Below are 11,333 nucleotides of genomic sequence, written 5' to 3'. Positions count from 1 at the left end.
GGATCAGATCAGAGCAGAGTATAGTGGGGTGGGATCAGAGCAGAGTATAGTGGGGTGGGATCAGATCAGAGTATAGCAGGGTGGAATCAGAGCAGAGTATAGTGAGGTGGAATCAGAGCAGAGTATAGCAGGGTGGGATCAGATTAGAGTTTAGACGGGTGGGATCAGATTAGAGTTTAGACGGGTGGGATCAGATTAGAGTAGAGCAGGGTGGAATCAGAGCAGAGTATAGTGAGGTGGAATCAGAGCAGAGTATAGCAGGGTGGGATCAGAGCAGAGTATAGCGGGGTGGGATCAGATTAGAGTTTAGACGGGTGGGATCAGAGCAGAGTATAGCAGGGTGGGATCAGAGCAGAGTATAGTGGGATCAGATTAGAGTATAGCAGGGTGGGATCAGAGCAGAGTATAGCGGGGTGGGATCAGAGCAGAGCAGAGTATAGTGGGGTGGGATCAGAGCAGAGTATAGTGGGGTGGGATCAGAGCAGAGTATAGAGGGGTGGGATCAGAGCAGAGTATAGAGGGGTGGGATCAGATCAGAGTATAGTGGGATGGGATCAGATCAGAGTATAGTGGGTTGGGATCCGAGCAGAGTATAGTGGGGTGGAATCAGAGCAGAGTATAGTGGGGTGGGATCAGAACAGAGCAGAGTATAGTGGGGTGGGATCAGAGCAGAGTATAGTGAGGTGGGATCAGAGCAGAGTATAGTGGGGTGGGATCAGAGCAGAGTATAGTGGGGTGGGATCAGAGCAGAGTATAGTGGGGTGGAATCAGAGCAGAGTATAGTGGGGTGGGATCAGAGCAGAGTATAGAAGGGTGGGATCAGAGCAGAGTATAGTGGGGTGGGATCAGAGCAGAGTATAGTGGGGTGGAATCAGAGCAGAGTATAGTGGGGTGGGATCAGAGCAGAGTATAGTGGGGTGGGATCAGAGCAGAGTATAGTGGGGTGGAATCAGAGCAGAGTATAGTGGGGTGGGATCAGAGCAGAGTGTAGTGGGGTGGGATCAGATCAGAGTATAGTAGGGTGGGATCAAATTAGAGTATAGCAGGGTGGGATCAGAGCAGAGTATAGTGGGGTGGGATCCGAGCAGAGTATAGCAGGGTGGGTTCAAATTAGAGTATAGAAGGGTGGGATCAGATTAGAGTATAGTGGGGTTGGATCAGAGCAGAGTATAGCAGGGTGGGATCAAAGCAGAGTATAGTGGGGTGGGATCAGAGCCTTTAGAGAAACTCTCTTAACCCATAAAAGTCTAAACCCTGTCTAAACTGGGGGGATTGTTTTTAGGTCATACCAAGGATCATCTTGCTGCTATTAGGCCAAACAAACAAATCAAATGTTATTGGTCACACATACATGGTTAGCAGGTGTTAATGCGAGCGTAGCAAAATGCTTTTGCTTCTAGTTCCGACCGTGCAGTAATATCTAACAAGTAATCTAACAATTCTCCAACTATTTCCTAATACATACAAATCTCAACGGGTGAATGAGAATATGTACATATAAATATATAGACGAGTGATGGCCGTGCGACATAGGAAAGATGCAGTAGATGGTATAGAGTACAGTATATACATATGAGATGAGTAATGTAGGGTATGTAAACATTATATAAAGTGGCACTGTTTAAAGTGGCTAGTGATACATTTTTACATCCAATTATTCATTATTAAAGTGGCTAGAGATGAGTCAGTATGTTGGCAGCAGCCACTCAATGTTAGTGGTGGCTGTTTAACAGTCTGTTGGCGGCGTGGAGATGTTGTTTTCCACCACCTGGGGACGGCCAGAGTCATATCTTTCCATTGGGGGGGGGGGGTCATAACAGCTTGCAGGCCAAACCGTTCGGACGCTTGTGAGAAGACCGATTTTCAGGATGTCTAATGGTCTGACATCACAGCTCTAGCTCTGTCACGTTTCACCGCAGATGTGGACGTGTTACATAGGCGGATGTAGACACATCCAATTAAATAACAGATCTCTCTCTAGAACAGATCTCTCTCTAGAACAGATCTCTCTCTAGAACAGATCTCTCTCTAGAACAGATCTCTCTCTAGAACAGATCTCTCTCTAGAACAGATCTCTCTCTAGAACAGATCTCTCTCTAGAACAGATCTCTCTCTAGTTTAAACTGAAAGATTTTTTATGGGGATTTTTGGATTATGCTAATTGTATTATGCGGTGACGCGGACATCGACCTTTTCACGGACAAAAATATATATATTTTTAGTTTTAACCTTTATTTAAACATATCTTTTACAAGAGAGCCCTGTATACATTACAATAAAAACATTGTTTAATACAACACACAGTACCAGTCAAAAGTTGACACACCTACTCATTCAAGGGTTTTTCATTATTTTTTTACTATTCTCTCCATTGTATAATAATAGTGAAGACATCAAAACTATGAAATAACACATATGGAATTATGTAGTAACCAAAAAAAGTGTTAAACAAATAAAAACATATTTTAGATTGTTCAAAGAAGCCACCCTTTGCCTTGATGGCAGTTTGAGCACTCTTGGCATTCTCTCAACCAGCTGTCACGATCTTTCAAGATCGAACCCAGAAGTAGACCAGGACAAGGAGCGTAGGAAGAAGGTGAGTATTTATTTACAATTAAATGTGAAAGGGTAGATATATCCAGATGGCGTAGCGGGCAGTGGTGGAGAATTGATGAGAGGAAATAGGTGAATCCAATGGAGTAGTTGAATCCTCTGTCAACCAGGCGGGAATGGAGAGAATGATCCAGGTGAGTAACTGAAGGCAAAACAAACGGAGGTAAGTTCAAGGCAAGCAATAAGTAAACGAAAACAAAACAAATACTATCCAACTGGAGTCTGGTACTAAGGCACAACATACTGTTCATGGCTAACGATCCGGCAGGGAATGGAAGTCAGGTCAGAGCTTTTGAAGGGGAGAGATGATGATCAGGACAGGTGTGCAGATTACTGATGGGAAACAGGTGCGGGTGAACATCAATCTCCCAACGAGCTAATTCGCCCGGCAACCAGACAGGGTGCGTTCCAGGACACCTGAAACACACTCCAGGACAGACACACAGGCAAACCCAGACTCAGGAAGCGGGATTCGTGACACCAGCTTCATGAGGTAGTCACCTGGAATGCATTTCAATTAACCGTTGTGCCTTGTTAAAAGGTCATTTGTGGAATGTCTTTTATTTGTTAATTAAGGCATTTGAGCCAATCAGTATTGGTAAAAGACCAAGTCCGTATTATGTCAAGAACAGCACAAATAAGCAGAGAGAAACAACAGTCCATTATTACTTTAAGACATGAAGGTCAGACTGTGTCCAAGGGTTTCAAAACAGAGGCTGCCACTTGCGGGGAAAGAATATCAAAGAGGCCATAGATACATTCGGTAAAAATTCAGATCCCTTTACATTTTTTACTAGGATTAAATATCAGGAATTGTGAAAAACTGAGTTTAAATGTCTTTGGCTAAGGTGTATGTAAACTTCTGACTTCAACTGTATATATCTTAGGAAACGAGGTTCATGAAATCAATAACCTGCTAGTAACAGATGACATTCATATTCTGAAACTAACTTAGATAAAACCTTTGATGATACAATGGTAGCAATACATGGTTATAACATTCATAGAAAATATAGAAATGCCAATGGTGGAGTTTTGGCTGTTTATATTCAGAACCACATTCCTGTAAAGATTAGAGAGGATGTCATGTGAAATACTGTTGAAGTAATATGGCTAAAGGTTCATCTGCCTCACCTAAAGCCCGTTCTGGTGGGAAGCTGCTATAGACCACCAAGTGCTAACAGCCATATCTGGATAACGTGTGTGAAATGCTTGATAATGTATGTGATATCAACAGAAAGGTATATTTTCTGGGTGATTTAAATATTGACTGGCTTTCATCAAGCTGCCCACTCAGGAAAAAACTTCAAACTGTAACCAGTGCCTGCAACCTGGTTCAGGTTATCAGTCAACCTACCAGGGTCGTTACAAACAGCACAGGAATGAAATCATCAACATGTATTGATCACATCTTAACTAATGCTGCAGAACTTTGCTCTAAAGCAGTATCCAAATCCATCGGATGTAGTGATCACAATATAATAGCCATATCTAGGAAAACCAAAGTTCCAAAGGCTGGGCCTAATATGTATTATTTATTTAATAACTTTCAGTCAAACATTACTTGCTTAAAGGTTTCAGAAGTCTAAAAGTTCAACATTATAAAGTATCAACACTCCTACTGAGACGCTTGATAAATACGGCCCCGGACCTCAAGCAAAGAAACAGCAGACATTGGAGGCACAAAGCCTGTATTGGGACTGATTCCCCTTCAAGACCTACCAGGGACAGACTGATTCCCCTACAAGACTTACCAGGGGCTGACTGATTCCCCTACAAGACTTACCAGGGGCTGACTGATTCCCCTACAAGACTTACCAGGGGCTGACTGATTGCCCTACAAGACTTACCAGGGACTGACTGATTCCCTACAAGACTTACCAGGGGCTGACTGATTCCCTACAAGACTTACCAGGGGCTGACTGATTCCCCTACAATACTTACCAGGGGCTGACTGATTCCCCTACAATACTTACCAGGGGCTGACTGATTCCCCTACAATACTTACCAGGGGCTGACTGATTCCCCTACGAGACTTACCAGGGGCTGACTGATTCCCCTACGAGACTTACCAGGGGCTGACTGATTCCCCTACAAGACTTACCAGGGGCTGACTGATTCCCCTACAAGACTTACCAGGGGCTGACTGATCCCCCTACGAGACTTACCAGGGGCTGACTGATTCCCCTACAATACTTACCAGGGGCTGACTGATTCCCCTACAATACTTACCAGGGGCTGACTGATTCCCCTACGAGACTTACCAGGGGCTGACTGATTGCCCTACAAGACTTACCAGGGACTGACTGATTGCCCTACAAGACTTACCAGGGGCTGACTGATTCCCCTACAAGACTTACCAGGGGCTGACTGATTCCCCTACAAGACTTACCAGGGACTGACTGATTCCCCTACAAGACTTACCAGGGGCTGACTGATTCCCCTACAAGACTTACCAGGGGCTGACTGATTCCCCTACAAGACTTACCAGGGGCTGACTGATTCCCCTACAAGACTTACCAGGGGCTGACTGATTCCCCTACAAGACTTACCAGGGGCTGACTGATTCCCCTACAAGACTTACCAGGGGCTGACTGATTCCCCTACAAGACTTACCAGGGGCTGACTGATTCCCCTACGAGACTTACCAGGGGCTGACTGATTCCCCTACGAGACTTACCAGGGGCTGACTGATTGCCCTACAAGACTTACCAGGGACTGACTGATTCCCCTACAAGACTTACCAGGGGCTGACTGATTCCCCTACGAGACTTACCAGGGGCTGACTGATTCCCCTACGAGACTTACCAGGGGCTGACTGATTCCCCTACGAGACTTACCAGGGGCTGACTGATTCCCCTACGAGACTTACCAGGGGCTGACTGATTCCCCTACAAGACTTACCAGGGGCTGACTGATTCCCCTACAAGACTTACCAGGGGCTGACTGATTCCCCTACAAGACTTACCAGGGGCTGACTGATTCCCCTACAAGACTTACCAGGGGCTGACTGATTCCCCTACAAGACTTACCAGGGGCTGACTGATTCCCCTACAAGACTTACCAGGGGCTGACTGATTCCCCTACAATACTTACCAGGGGCTGACTGATTCCCCTACAAGACTTACCAGGGGCTGACTGATTCCCCTACGAGACTTACCAGGGGCTGACTGATTCCCCTACGAGACTTACCAGGGGCTGACTGATTCCCCTACAATACTTACCAGGGGCTGGCTGATTCCCCTACAAGACTTACCAGGGGCTGGCTGATTCCCCTACAAGACTTACCAGGGGCTGGCTGATTCCCCTACAAGACTTACCAGGGGCTGACTGATTCCCCTACAAGACTTACCAGGGGCTGACTGATTCCCCTACAAGACTTACCAGGGGCTGACTGATTCCCCTACAAGACTTACCAGGGGCTGACTGATTCCCCTACAAGACTTACCAGGGGCTGACTGATTCCCCTACAAGACTTACCAGGGACAGACTGATTCCCCTACAAGACTTACCAGGGGCTGACTGATTCCCCTACGAGACTTACCAGGGGCTGACTGATTCCCCTACAATACTTACCAGGGGCTGACTGATTCCCTACAAGACTTACCAGGGGCTGACTGATTCCCTACAAGACTTACCAGGGGCTGACTGATTCCCCTACAATACTTACCAGGGGCTGACTGATTCCCCTACAATACTTACCAGGGGCTGACTGATTCCCTACAAGACTTACCAGGGGCTGACTGATTCCCCTACAAGACTTACCAGGGACTGACTGATTGCCCTACAAGACTTACCAGGGACTGACTGATTGCCCTACAAGACTTACCAGGGGCTGACTGATTGCCCTACAAGACTTACCAGGGGCTGACTGATTCCCCTACAAGACTTACCAGGGGCTGACTGATTCCCCTACAAGACTTACCAGGGGCTGACTGATTCCCCTATAATACTTACCAGGGGCTGACTGATTCCCCTATAATACTTACCAGGGGCTGACTGATTCCCCTACGAGACTTGCCAGGGGATGACTGATTCCCTACAAGACTTACCAGGGGCTGACTGATTCCCCTACAATACTTACCAGGGGCTGACTGATTCCCCTACAATACTTACCAGGGGCTGACTGATTCACCTACAAGACTTACCAGGGGCTGACTGATTGCCCTACAAGACTTACCAGGGACTGACTGATTCCCCTACAAGACTTACCAGGGGCTGACTGATTCCCCTATGAGACTTACCAGGGGCTGACTGATTCCCCTACAAGACTTACCAGGGACAGACTGATTCCCCTACAAGACTTACCAGGGGCTGACTGATTCCCCTACAAGACTTACCAGGGGCTGACTGATTCCCCTACAATACTTACCAGGGGCTGACTGATTCCCCTACGAGACTTGCCAGGGGATGACTGATTCCCCTACGAGACTTGCCAGGGACTGACTGATTCCCCTACGAGACTTACCAGGGGCTGACTGATTCCCCTACGAGACTTACCAGGGGCTGACTGATTCACCTACAAGACTTACCAGGGGCTGACTGATTGCCCTACAAGACTTACCAGGGGCTGACTGATTGCCCTACAAGACTTACCAGGGGCTGACTGATTCCCCTACGAGACTTACCAGGGGCTGACTGATTCCCCTACAAGACTTACCAGGGACTGACTGATTCACCTACAAGACTTACCAGGGGCTGACTGATTCCCCTACTAGACTTACCAGGGACTGACTGATTCCCCTACGAGACTTACCAGGGGCTGACTGATTCCCCTACGAGACATACACAAGAATGGTGGTATTTTGTAGAAAAGACAAGTCAATTCTGATCCAAACATAAAAGAGCAGACAGAAACAAAACGACCCAGAGTTCTAGCTACAAAGTAAATACAAAATAAGACCAGATAAACAGAAAGATGATGTCGTCACCCCCCCCCCCCCCCCCCCCCACCACCACGCCGCCCCACAATGCTCGGGTGCCGGCGCTAGAACATGGGTAGATTCAAATATTACAATTGAGATAAAACGTTAAAATGTATAAATTCACAGCGCCAAAATGGTCCAAGTAAGAGAGGAGAGGCTGCCAGATTTGATCAGATGCTCATTTATTGTGCAGAATATATCTAATTCTATCTAAGTGTACAGTGTTTGCGGGCTAAATGATTCCCCTACAAGAATTCAAATCAGCGAACTACTGTTGGTCATTTAGTTAAAAAAAACTAAAGAAACATTTCAGTTCATCGCTCATTCTAGTCCCTAATGGCACCCTACATAGTGCACCACTTTTGACCAGGGCACATAAATGCACTACATGTAGGGAATAGGATACCTTCTGGGACATTGAGTTGTGGCTAGTCACTACTAACCCTTCAAAGTAGTGTCCCTCTTCAGGAAGTGTTTACAAGATCCTTGATCATAGGTCAAAGTCAAAAGTAGTGCACTACATCGGGAATATTGTGCATATTGGGACAACCACAGGCATGGTTCTCATCAGTTTCAAGAGAAAATACTATTTCCATAACTAAATTGTAGAAGTCAATAGCAACAAATCAATATTTCAAAGTGATACCTTGGGATTTTGGCAATGAGGCCCTTTATCTATACCTCCCCAGAGTCGGAGTGGATTCCATTCTGTGTTCAGTAGGAAGGAAGTTAAGAGGTAGTTTTGTGAGCCAATGCTAACTAGCGTTAGCGCAATGACTTGCAAAATCCATGGGCATCTGCTAGCATGCTACATCAACTTCCTTCATACTGGACAGAAGCTAGGTTGCCATCCAATTGGAAACACAACATTTTCATGAATATATTTAAAAAAAATCTAATGTTCAATATTTTTTCCATCGCATATTCAACTCTGATAGTTGTCAGAAAAACTGTTGTGTTAAATAGCAAATGTGCCTCCTCTGGTCTTGGCTTGTGGTCTCTAGCCAACAGCTGGCAGATACAGTGCTGCTCGGCTAGGCTACATGACGAGATTAAGGATAAGAGAAGGTTTTTATTTGTCAAAACAGCAGTCGAGCATCTGATCCTCATGTCAGCAGAATAAGACCCTCGTTATTTATTGTAAAGTATCACCGTGCACTTTCACCACCCGGTGAAGTTCACCATAACTGATTTCATCTGTAGCCTGATAAACTGCGTGGTTTACTGAGTCGTGGTGGGGGGACCACACAGCATGTAATCGCGTGACGCCAAGTTGACTTACGGTTATTATATCAATATTGGCTCAGAAAAGCATTTCCACCGCCATTTCTCACAGAATTTTAGGACACTAAAAGAACCCACCATGTCGAACGAACAAATTATGTCTGCATTTATACAATTGTACAGAAACTTCTTGTTTACATCACAGCTGGCATTAATTGTTTATTTATTTTTTTAGATGCTATGTATGACTTGGATACTGTGGATAGAAACGTGGTTACAGAGACAGAAAAAAGATATCCAGGTGAACACCTGACTCTGGGAAAGTAGATAAAGGGTCTCATTGGCAAAATCTCAAAGTATCCCTTTAAGAAAATGAACAATAACAGGAAACAGAAGAATTTCAGTGAGCTTTATTTTTTTTCCACAAAAACAAAGGTGCCATTTCTGATTTGAACTATCAGGACTTGTCCACAACACACTTTCTTTGCTGAATTTTCTCAGTGAAGATGTCTTTTAAAAAACAGGAATGCTTCACTGAGAAAATTCAACAACAAAAAAGTTAAACATTTTTTTTGCTTAATTTGGGTTTGAATTTAACAACTTCTACTCCAACTGACTTCAAGTTACAAAATAATTTAAAAAAAAAAGGTCAACATTTAAGGGAACAGGGCTGCTCCTGCCTCCTGCCTCCTATCTCCTATCTCCTGGACTCCTCTCCTGGCTCCTATCTCCTGGGCTCCTCTCCTGGCTCCTATCTCCTGGGCTCCTCTCCTGGCTCCTATCTCCTGGGCTCCTCTCCTGCCTCCTATCTCCTGGACTCCTCTCCTGCCTCCTATCTCCTGGGCTCCTCTCCTGCCTCCTGCCTCCTATCTCCTATCTCCTGGACTCCTCTCCTGCCTCCTATCTCCTGGACTCCTCTCCTGGCTCCTATCTCCTGGGCTCCTCTCCTGCCTCCTGCCTCCTATCTCCTATCTCCTGGACTCCTCTCCTGCCTCCTATCTCCTGGACTCCTCTCCTGCCTCCTATCTCCTGGACTCCTCTCCTGGCTCCTATCTCCTGGGCTCCTCTCCTGCCTCCTATCTCCTGGACTCCTCTCCTGTCTCCTGCCTCCTATCTCCTGGGCTCCTCTCCTGGCTCCTATCTCCTGGGCTCCTCTCCTGCCTCCTATCTCCTGGACTCCTCTCCTGTCTCCTGCCTCCTATCTCCTGGACTCCTCTCCTGCCTCCTGCCTCCTATCTCCTGGGCTCCTCTCCTGCCTCCTATCTCCTGGACTCCTCTCCTGTCTCCTGCCTCCTATCTCCTGGACTCCTCTCCTGCCTCCTATCTCCTGGACTCCTCTCCTGCCTCCTATCTCCTGGACTCCTCTCCTGCCTCCTATCTCCTGGACTCCTCTCCTGCCTCCTATCTCCTGGACTCCTCTCCTGCCTCCTATCTCCTGGACTCCTCTCCTGCCTCCTGGACTCCTCTCCTGCCTCCTGGACTCCTCTCCTATCTCCTGGACTCCTCTCCTGCCTCCTATCTCCTGGACTCCTCTCCTGCCTCATATCTCCAAGGACGGCTCAGTGGCATTTCTCTTTGAGGAGCAGATTAGCCCAAACCTCTCATCTGATGACCTTTCGCATATCTCTGTGTGTTTGTTATATTGAGATGGCAGACACTGGTCTCTTCTGACAGCCAATTAGGGTAAACCTATTTCACGTTCAAGAGTAGTGCACAGTTTCTCCAGACACACACCGGCAAAGACTGACAGTGAAAAAATTCAGTCAGGTGAACAAACAGAAATACCTTTTATAATAAACAAGAGCTGTTCATACATTGCCCATACTCGTTCAACTCAAACTACGAACAACACTGCCCATAGTGACTGCATTAAAACAGCAGGACATTTATTGTCTGTTGCCAAATGCTCCGAGGGATTACAGTCATATCGTTCCCCAGTTTCTCCCAAGTTGACCTTCAAACAGGCAGAATAGGAGACAATTGATTCATTTAGACATGAGTCACACATCTCACACCACTAGATCTAATTATCTTTAAACCAATCACTGCACATCTCACACCACTAGATTGTACTATCTTTAAACCAATCACTGCACATCTCACACCACCAGATCTAATTGTATTATCTTTAAACCAATCACTGCACATCTCACACCACTAGAGCAGATTATCTTTAAACCAATCACTGCACATCTCACACCACTAGATTGTACTATCTTTAAACCAATCACTGCACATCTCACACCACTAGATCTAATTATCTTTAAACCAATCACTGCACATCTCACACCACTAGATCTGATGATCTTTAAACCAATCACTGCACATCTCACACCACTAGATCGGATTATCTTTAAACCAATCACTGCACATCTCACACCACTAGATCTGATTATCTTTAAACCAATCACTGCACATCTCACACCACTAGATCTGATTATCTTTAAACCAATCACTGCACATCTCACACTGTCTCCGTCCTATATGCCTCCCTATCTTCTTTAACGTGCACTAGGGCCCTGTTCTAGAGTAGGGAACGGGGTTCCACTTGAGACTCTCACACACATCAAT

This window comes from Salvelinus fontinalis, chromosome 33 (assembly GCF_029448725.1).
Source record: "Salvelinus fontinalis isolate EN_2023a chromosome 33, ASM2944872v1, whole genome shotgun sequence".
Lineage (NCBI taxonomy): Eukaryota > Metazoa > Chordata > Actinopteri > Salmoniformes > Salmonidae > Salvelinus > Salvelinus fontinalis.
The sequence above is the reverse complement of the archived record's forward strand: the minus strand, read 5'-3'. Positions refer to the sequence as shown.